Consider the following 11,372-nt stretch of genomic DNA (forward strand, 5'->3'; position numbering starts at 1 on the left):
TGGGAGGTGTTTCTTTTCTGGTCCAATCTATTTGGAGTTCTGTAGGCTTCTTGTATGCCTATGGGTATCTCTTTTTTTAGGTTAGGGAAGTTTTCTTCTATGATTTTGTTGAAGATATTTACTGGTTCTTTGAGCTGGGAGTCTTCACTCTCTTCTATACCTATTATCCTTAGGTTTGATCTTCTCATTGAGTCCTGGATTTCCTGTATGTTTTGGAGCAGTAGTTTTTTCAGCTATACATTATCTTTGACTGTTGAGTCGATGATTTCTATGGAATCATCTGCTCCAGAGATTCTCTCTTCTATCTCTTGTATTCTGTTGGTGATGCTTGTATCTACAGCTCCTTGTTTCTTCCTTTGGTTTTCTATATCCAGGGTTGTTTCCATGTTTTCTTTCTTGATTTCTTCAATTTCCATTTTTCATCCCTTCAATTGTTTGATTGTGTTTTCATGGAATTCTTTCAGGGATTTTTGTGATTCCTCTCTGTAGGTTCTACTTGTTTATTTATGTTTTCCTGTTTTTAGGAGTTCTTCACATCTTTCTTGAAGTCCTCAGCATCATGATCAAATATGATTTTGAAACTAGATCTTGTTTTCTGGTGTGTTTGCATATTCCTTGTTTGCTTTGGTGGGAGAATTGGAATCCGATGATGCCATGTAATCTTGGTTTCTGTTGCTTGGGTCCTTGGGCTTGCATCTCGCCATCAGATTATCTCTAGTGTTACTTTGTTCTGCTATTTCTGACAGTGGCTAGACTGTCCTATAAGCCTGTGTGTCGGGAGTGCTGTAGACATATTTTCCTGTTTTCTTTCAGACAGTTATGGGAACAGAGTGTTCTGCTTTCGGGCGTGTAGTTTTTCTTATATACAGGTCTTCAGCTGTTCCTGTGGGCCTGTGCCCTGAGTTCACCAGGCAGGTCAATTGGAGCAGAAAAGTTGGTCTTACCTGTGGTCCCGAGGCTCAAGTTTGCTTGTGTGGTGTTGCTTATGAGCTCTCTGCAGGGGCAGCATCCAGGAGGAATGGCGCTGCCTTCTCCGGGAGCCCCAGTGCACCATAGTCCCAGATGGCGTTTGGTGTTTTCCTCTGGAGTCAGAGATGTGGGCAGAGTGTAGTCTCTTCTGGTTTCCCAGTCGTGTCTGCCTCTCTGAAGGTTTAGTTCTCCCTCCCATGGGATTTGGGTGCAGAGAACTGTTTATCCTGTTGGTCCCTTCAGGTTCCAGAGGTGTCCTATCATTGGGTTTTTATCTTGCCTTTGTCTTGCAACTATGCAATGGTTTTTCCTTCTTGGAAGAAGAAAATATGCAACTTCCTTTTGTTTTCTTGAGGAGCCCAGAGTTAAGAGAATGTTCATATTAAAGAAACACTGAGTCTTTAAATTATTGAAATTTTTGAAAGAAATTAGGACTTTTAAAAGTTGAACTGTGCTATAGACTAATGTAAAAAGCAAAGGTTAAAATTTGGTAATGTATTTGGTGTATTTGTGGGGTTGACAAGATGTCAATTATAATATATATATAGAAAATGAAAAAAATGAATCATTCCTTGGGAAGGAGTAACCACAATTCAGAAAATGCATACAAGAGAAAGTACTGCAGGAAATTGTGTAGTGCAGTTTCCTGCATAGTGATTGATGTGATCACTGTGAACTCTTGGAAATGGGCAGGTAGTACTGAGAAATATTAGAAAGATGGCTGAAGAGCAAACTAGGCAGCAATCCAGTAAACAAAATTCTACCATTGATTCTACTACACTTCATGGCTGCAAGCTTTCTACTCTTCAATTTCACCCTTTCTTCCCTGAATGATGCACTCTTGGCACAAGTTACAAGCCAAATACACCCTTTTCTTCCAGGTGTTGCTTTTAGCTGTTCTCTTTATCCAAGCCATAGAAACCAAACCAGAGCACAGTTCTTTTTTCTTTAAATGTTGATTTGTACACATCAAGATTTGTGTTTGAGAATAAGGGACAAAATTTCAAACATTCTTAACTTCCTTGCAATGTTTAAGATTTTGTTCTTGTTTTTCCTTCTTATGCCTTTCAGTCATACATGCCCTAAGTATTCAGGTATTCTCCCTGATCAAACCTGTATTTCACCATAGGAAAACTAGGAAAAAAAATGTGTGCACTAACATGTCTGATATATATATATATATATATATATATATATATATGTGTGTGTGTGTATGTATGTATGTATGTATATGTATATATGTATGTGTACATGTACATGTATATGTATATGTATATGTATATGTATATGTATATGTATATGTATATATGGGTTTTGTCCACTCAAATTGTGGACAGTACAACTGTTCGAAAGCACTTTGCACATGGAGCTATGTTCAGACCTGAAGTAATTTAGTATTTAAGATATTTCTCCACACCATAAGATTCAAGAAATATAGAGTATATGCTAGGTAATAATCTCTGAGTTCTCTAAACAAAGAACAAAAGATCCTTATTTAATGGTAATAGGTACTGCTCCTAATTTCCAGAAATTATATAAAAATCATTCATTAATAATTATTTGAATATCCATTGGTGGTAGGATTGTAAACTTGTACAACCACTCTAGACATCTGGTACAACCACTCTGGAAATCATTCTGAAGATTCCTCAGAAAACAGGACATAGTACTACCTGAGGACGCAGCTATACCACTTTTGGGAATACACCCAAAGACGCTCCAACATATCACAAGGACACATACTCCACTGTGTTCATAGCAACCTTGTTTATAGTAGCCAGATGTTGCAAAGAATCCAGATATCCTTCAACAGAGAAATGAATATAGAAAATATGGTACATCTGCACAGTAGAGTACTATTCAGCCATTAAAAACAATGGCTACATGAAATTTTTAGGGAAATGGACGGAACTGGAAAATATCATTCTGAGTGAGGTAACCCAGTCACAAAAGAACACAAATGGTATGCACTCACTGATAAGTGGATATTAGCCCAAAAGCTTAGAATAGCTAAAATAAAATTCACAGATCATTTGAAGTACAATAAGAAGGAAGACCAAAGTATGGGTGCTTCAGTCCTTGTTAGAAGGGAGAACAAAATATTCACTGGAGGAAATATAGAGACAAAGAGTGGAGCAGGGACTAAAGAAAGGTCATCTAGAGACTGTCACATCTGGAAATCCCTATCACATGCTGCCACAAAACCCAGTCACTATTGCTGATGACAAGAAGTGCTAGCTCACAGGAGCCAGATATGGGTGTCATCTGAGAGGCTTTGCAAGAACCCTAATGATAAAGATGAGGATGGTTGCATCTAACTGTTGGACTGAACAAGGGAACCAATTTAGAGAAAAGAATGAAGAGGCTCAAGGGGTTTTCAACCCCACAGGAAGAAAAACAATATTAAGCAACCAAGCACTACCAGAGCACCCAGGAACTACATCACCAACCAATGAGTACACATGGAAGGACCCATGAATCTAGCCTCATATATGGCAGAGGATTGCATTGTCCAGCATCAATAGGAGGAAAAGCCCCTGGATCTGTGAAGACTTGTTTCCCCAATGTATGGTAATGCCAGGGTGTTGAGGTTGGTGTGTGTGTGTGTGTGTGTGTGAATGGAAGCATCCTTACTGAAGCAGGTGGAGGTAGGAGGGGTATGAGAGAGATGGGAAAGGAGATAACATTTGAAATGTAAATACATAAAATATCCAAGAAAAATAAAATTATTTTTAAAAAAAGAAGCTAAAATTGATAGAAAACTATTCCCTGTAACTATAACTCAAATTCCTACAATGTGTATCCTCAAGGAGGCATACAAAATAATCACGCTTCATTAATAAATAAAATCTCAAAAAATATAAAAATGAAATAATTACATATCAAATGCATTCCTCTTATGTCAAACAAAGTTTAAAATGACTTGCAACTGAATATCAATTAATCCCATATAATTGGGAGGCTTTGGTGAGGGCATACCCAGAGTTATAGGACACAATGTAAGAGGTACTAAGACGAAGCTTCATAGGACTAAGTGTGTACACTATAAAAAGAAAGAAATAAACCATAGTGATCTCATACTAATAACTTTATATAAAATGTGAAATCTCTAAAACACAAAAAAGTAATCATATCCAAGAGGAGCGGAAGAGAAGAAATAATCAAACTCAGGGATGACACCAACAATATAGACACAAAGAGAACAAAAAAAAAATCAATGAAACAAAGAAAAGGACAAGGGAAGAGACAACAAGAAAATCCAGAGACTCATGAGGACATAATTTAAAAATATGGACTTCAACAAATAATAAATAAAAAATAGTTTTCTCCAAAATATATATTCACTAAGTATTAAGTAATGTAATTTAATAAAGATATAAGGATTAGATAAATAACCTTTAATGCCTAGAGAAATGGAATAGGGATGGAATAGGAAATGGAATGGAATGTTTGTAGAGATTATGGATATAAGGGTAATAAAGGCAATATACAACAAGCCTCCAGCCAACAGCAAATGAAATGCAAAGTCTCTCAATTTGACTAAAACCAAAGTATCTAATATGTATGTATTCAATACAGCACTTGAAGTTTTAGCTACAGCAATAGCACAACTGAAGGAGATCAAGGGGATACAAATTGTAAATGATGATGTAATGAGTGACCATAAAAATTCCACCAAAGAACTCCTCTAACTGGGCTAGCAAGATGGCTCAATGGTTAAGAGCTATGACTGTTTTCACACAGGTCCTGAGTTCATGGGTCACAACAATCTAAAATGAGATCCGATGCCCTCTTCTGGTGTCTGAGGACAGCTACAGTGTACTCATATACATTAAATAAATAAATCTTAAAATAAAACAACAACAACAACAACAAAAAAACTCTTTCAACTGATAAAGAAGAGAAGACAATAGATACAAAATTAACTGAAAAAATAAAATCAGTAGTTGTTTTATATACAGATGCCCAGAAGACTGAGAAAGAAATCAGGAAATAACACCTTTCACGAAAGACTGATATAAAGATCTTGGGGTAACCCTAAGCAAACAAGTGAAACTCTTATGGGATAAAACTTCAACTCCTGGAAAATAGAAATTGAAGACAATGGAAAACCTCCCATGATCATGGCATGGTACAATTCACAGAGTCAAAATGGCCATACTACCAAATGAAACCGTCAGATTAAATCTATCAAAATTGCACCAGTTATTTACAGACCTTGAAAGGAAAAGCCTCCCATGTGGCAAGGAGTTCAAGGCCTTACCCAATTTTTCTTTTATTAGATTCAGTGGATCTGGTTTTATGTTGAGGTTCTTTTTTTTTTTTTTTTAGATTTATTTATTATATATGAGTACACTGTAGCTGTCTTCAGATACACCAGAAGAGGGCATCAGATCTCCTTACAGATGGTTGTGAGCCACCATGTGGTTGCTGGGAATTGAACTCAGGACCTCTGGAAGAGCAGTCGGGTGCTCTTAACCGCTGAGCCATCTCTCCAGCCCCCGTATGTTGAGGTTCTTGATGCACTTGGACTTAAGCTTTGTGCAAGGTGACAGATAAGGGTCTATTTTTATTTTTCTACATCCAGACAGCCAGTTAGACCAGCACCATTTATTGAAGATGTTTTTATTCCGTCATACAGTTTTTGATTTTTGTCAAACATCAAGTGTCCCTAAGTGTGTGGTTTTCTTTCCTCTGGATCTTCAATTCTATTGCATTGATCTACGTGCCTGTATCTATACCGATATCATGGAGCTTTTATCACCATTGCTCTGTAGTATAGCTTGAGGTCAAGGATGGTGATTCCTCCAGCAGTTCTTTTACACTTAAGAATTGTTTTCATTATTCTGCTTTTTTTTTTTTTTTTGTCTTTCCAGACGAAGAAGAGAATTGCTCTTTCCATATCTTTGAAGAATTGTGTTGGGATTTAGATAGGGATTGTGTTGAATCTGTAGATTGCCTTTGGTAGGATGGCTATTTTTACTATATTAATTCTACCAATCCATGAGAATGAGAGAGCTCTCCATTTTCTCAGATCTTCTTTGATTTCTTTCTTGAGAGACTTGAAGTTATTGTCATACAGATCTTTCATTTGTTTGGCTAGAGTAACCCGAAGATATTTTATAATATTTGTGGATATTGTGATGGGAGATGTTTCCCCAATTCCTTCCTCATCCTGTTTATCATTTGTATAAAGAAAGGCTACTATTTATTTGAGTTAATTTTATATTCAGCCACTTTGCTGAAGTTGTTTATCAGCTGTAGAAGTTCACTGGTAGAATTTTAGGGGTCGCTTATTTATAATATCTTACCAACTGCAAATACTGATACCTTCACTTCTTCTTTGCCTATTTGTATTTGTTCGATCTCTTTTTGTTGTCTTCTTGGTCTAGCTTGAACTTGGAGTACTACATTGAATAGATAAGGGGAGAGCGGGCATCCTTGTTTTGTCCCAGATTTTAGTGGGATTGCTTCAAGTATTTCTCCATTTAATTTGTTACTGGTGCTTTGCAGTAAATTGCTTTTATTAAGTTTAGGTATGGACCTTGAATTCCTGATTTCTCCATTACTTCTAACATTAAGTGGTGTTGTATTTGTCAAATGCTTTTTCTGCAGTTAAGGAGATAATCATGTGATTTTTTTCTTTGAATTTGTTTATGTGATGGATTATGTTTCCTCTGTTGAAGGGCATCTGGGTCCTTTCTAGCATCTGGCTGTTATAAAGAAGGCTGCTATGAACATAGTGGAGCATGTGTCTTTGTTGTATGTTGGAGCATCTTTTGGGTTTATGCCCAGGAGAGGTTTAGCTGGGTCCTCAGGGAGTGTCCAATTTTCTGAGGAACCTCTAGTCTGATTTCCAGAGAGGTTGTACCAGTTTGCAATTCCACCAATAATGGAGGAGTGTTCCTCTTTCTGCACATCCTCGACAGCATCTGTTGTCACCTGAGTTTTTTTTATCTTAGCCATTCTGACTGGTGTGAGATGAAATTTCAGGGTTGTTTTGATTTGCACTTGCCTGATGACTAAGGATGTTGAACATTTCCTTAGGTCCTTCTCAGCCATTTGATATTCCTCAGCTGTGAATTCTTTGTTTAGCTCTGTACCCTATTTTTAATAGGGTTATTTGGCTCTCTGAGGTCTAAAAGGTGAGATCTTAACTGAGTACCATCTTCTCCTCAGTGTACCTTCTTGGGCTTCCAATGTAGATAAAGGACCTTCTTTTTAATGGTAAAAATCCTCTTGAGAATTCCTATCTGTTTCAGTATTTGATTGTCCTCTGGAACTACCTAGCAGTGTTTTTCTTTACATATTATAGAGTTATTATTACCTTTTGTCGAACTTTTTTATTGTAACTGTAAAGCTGGATGAATCTGTAATAACCATCCAACAAAATCAGCTCTGCCATTTTTAATTTTTTTTAATTTATTTTATGTATGAGTACTCTAGGTGCATGTACACCTGCAGGCCAGAGGATGGCGCCAGATCACATTATGGATGGTCATGAACCACTATTTGCTTGCTGGGGATTGAACTCAGGACGTCTGGAAGAATAAGCTTGTGCTCTTAAACTCTTAGCCATCTTTCCAGCCCCCTCCCCTTTTTTAATTAGCCCATTACTTTTAATTGTGCCTCACAAAATGTCTCAGGACATGGGCAAAATAAGACTTCTTGCTAAAATGTCACAGCTCTGGTTTAATTTTTTCATGGTGTCTATTTCCCATTAAATTCTTAGGACATTTATCTATATTTTCTACATTTCTCTCAACCCTCTCATCTTACAGGTCCTGTAAAAAATGGCTCAACAAGCTATGTGGGTTTAATAAGAATGTGCATATTTTACATTCCTCCTTCATGGAATGTCCTCCCTGTAAATGTTAGTGACTCCATGATAATCAGAGAAGGCAAAAGTTTAAAACGTGAAGGTGTGGCTAATGTCTCAGCAAAATGGTAAAAGTTGGGACCATCTGGACAACCCTCAAGGCTGTGGAAAAGAACTCTAAAGCTGAGTTCAAAAATATATAGTTTCTCAAAAAAAAAAAAAAAAGGATGTAGTATGAACTATAGGAGAGGTTTCATGAAACTAAAGGAACAAAAGCAGCCAAGCTGAGGCAGCTTGTCTGAAAGATATAGGAGGAGATAAAGCGACTCAGGGTGTGGTGATAGCCAGGGTTCCCACCCAGCTAAGTTTTTGTGTTTATGCTTAAAAAGACACATTCATGAGTTCAAGGCTGGCCCAAGACTGAGCAAGGTTAGGCCCAGGTGTGGAAGAAAGGATAATTTCCAGTTTGGGTCCCACCCTGCTAATTTATCAAGTGTGCTTAACAGAGGCAGGCTGATTTGAATTCTTTTGCAATATTAAAAGAAACTGTATGTTTGCTGTCTCCTAAGAATTAAGAGGTCTTGGACACTGGATGCTGAGTCAGGAAAATCAAACAAGGACCTGGAGTAAATGACTAGATCAATATGCAAGATGAAAGACTGGCCTTATGATCTGCACATGATGAGATATCCAGAGAATTTTTTTGAGAATACCAAGAGAGAACTTCTTTGAAAACTATCTCAAGCTGAAAATAGAGAGAGCTATCTGGAGAGCTCCAGAGGAAGCAGAACATAGAGAGCCCAATCTGGAAAGCTGTCTCCAGCAGTACATAGTCCACCAGCTTGGAGCCACTTTGATTTTGAGTAGTTTATTTAACCACTCTCAGACACCCCTTCCTCAGAAACTCTCTCCAAGCTGAGCCTGGTTTTTAGCAAGCTGTCCAGTGTTGGAACTCAAATCTTTGTTGAAAGGAGATTGTGCATCTCTACTTCTCTGGCTTTGCCATTCACAGCTCCCACAGAAATTGTCACATAGACTCAGCCTAAATTATCCCGTTGGCCATCCCACTAACATGTTAAGAGTTCCACTGGACTTGGAATATTTCAGGGATTGTGTACATTGGCTTTGAGTTCTCCCATGCTCTACCTGGCTGCCTGCAGAAGACAATCTGCTTACTTCCTTTGGATTACGATGTGGAACTCTGGCCTCCTCTACTACCATTTCTGCCTGCCATGTTTCCCTCATGATGAAAACTAGTGAACCTCTGAAAGTGTAAGCCAGCTCCAATTAAATCTTGTTCTTTTATGAATTCACTTTCATTATTGTGTCTCTTCACAGCAATGGAAACCCTAACTAAGACAAATTCTAACCAGATCAAAATGAAATTACTTCTAAGCTCTCTGTCCTGTAGAAGACTGCCATGGTATGCATGATGTACCAAAGGCAAAGGATTAAATATATACTACTATATATTCCAGATTTATTATGTGTTATGCATTATTGTGTATTCAATAGATCAAGGTAATCTGGAGTTCTCAATGAGATCCAAATAAATAAAATTATACTTTTAAAGGGTCAGATGACATTTTTCTTTCTTTTTCTTCTAAAACTATTAAACTTATTTATTTCTTTTTTTTTTTTTTTTTGGTTCTTTTTTTTCGGAGCTGGGGACCGAACCCAGGGCCTTGCGCTTCCTAGGCAAGGGCTCTACCACTGAGCTAAATCCCCAACCCCCAACTTATTTATTTCTATATTATTCCCTATGGTGTATTTCATTCCTCAAGGCCCACGTTAAAAGTCAACATTATTTGACTTCTTTATCAATAATCTTGTGATTTAAACATCATAATTTTTTCCATTGTTTCATGGTGTGTTTTGTGAACTCGATGATACTTAACTGAATTATTAAATGCAAAAAAAATGTTGGCTTTAGTTTTGTTTTTTTTTAATTCTTTTTTTAAAATACTCATTTATTTATTTTATGTAAGTACGTTGTATACTGTTGTTGTCTTAAACACCAGAAAAGGGTATCAGATCCTATTCCAGATGGTTTTGAGCCACCATGTGGTTGCTGGCAATTGAACTCAGGACCTCTAGAAGAGCCCTCAGTGCTCTTAACATCTGAGCCATCTCTCCAGCCCCCTGGACTGGTTGTAAAATAAAATTTGACATTACATTTCAATGGTTGCTCCTGGTTTTAGATACCAGAAAAATATTCTCTTATAAAATGTAATGCCATTTGTGAAGAGTTATACTTTAGAAGTGATTAAGTATACCAGCATGGCCTCAAATTCATGGATATGAATTTTCCTTCAATTACTTGGAATTGATAGCATGTGCTACCATGATCAGCAATATTCATTTTTGAAAATGCTTTTATTGGGAAAGGGTGGCAAATACATGAAATGAACTTAAGAGTGTTTATTGTGTCATTGCAATTCTTCAAAGCTCCTTTTTATCTATGTGGTTTACTTTTCTTCTTTTTTTCATATTGTGTGTGAATTGGTGTGTGTGTGTGTGTGTGTGTGTGTGTGTGTGTGTCTGTATTTCTGTGTTTCTGTGTATATGTGTGTGTGTGGACTATGTAGCTTGGACTTAACTCAAACTCACAGTGATCTTTCTGCCTCTTTGTCCTCAATATTGGGAATGAAGAAATGTTCTATCATACCCAGGTTGAAAAATAAATTTTATGGTGGATATTGTCTCTATTTTGTTTACAAAAATAAATTTGATCATTATTGTATGCATATGAGTGTTTGTCTCTATGTGTGTCTTTGTACTCCAGTCATGTCTCTTGGCCAGGAATGCCAAGGGATGTTGTCAGAAATCCTGAAGCTGGAGTGACACATAGTAATGTGCAGCCTTATGTACTGAGAAGGAAGAAACCTGGGTGCTCTGGAAGAAATTTTAGTTCTCTAAACTTTTCAGGTATTTTCTAATACAAGGAAAAGGAAAGTGATGTGATATATTTAATTAAAAATATGTAAAATAAATATTAACCAAAAGGTTGTTGATGTACAAAAACTTAGCAGGTAAGAGCACAGCATGCTTTTACAGAGGATATGGATCCCATTCTCAGACACTGTACATTAGCTAACCAGTAATTGTTGTAAGTCCAGTCCCAAGGGATCTGATGTCTTCTTCTGGCCTCTGCAGGTGTCGTGCAGAGGTAAGTGCAGGCAAATACCCACCCACCCCTAGGTAAAATGAAAATAAAATTTACAAAGAGTAGCATACCCTGCATTGATGTCACAGCCAGGAGACAGACAATATCAAGGTCAGTTAACATGCAGTCCCTATGAAAGTTCATGGAAGCAGCTATGGCCTTCCTTTGAGCCAGCCTCATAGGCAAAAGCAGCCTCATTTTGAAGTTAGAATCGTTCACCGTAGCTGTTCATCTAAGAAGAACATTCACAGTGCTGATACCTGAGTTTTCCTAGAAGTTTTTGTATTTGTGTTCTCTGTTTTTTGTATATGAGAATTGAGTCATTGATACATATATCTGTTAAAATATACATTATGATTAACAGGTATCAGTGCCTCCCTTGCAATCTACTTTTACAATGTCCTGTACTTGATTATC

Source organism: Rattus rattus, chromosome 2 (assembly GCF_011064425.1).
Source record: "Rattus rattus isolate New Zealand chromosome 2, Rrattus_CSIRO_v1, whole genome shotgun sequence".
Lineage (NCBI taxonomy): Eukaryota > Metazoa > Chordata > Mammalia > Rodentia > Muridae > Rattus > Rattus rattus.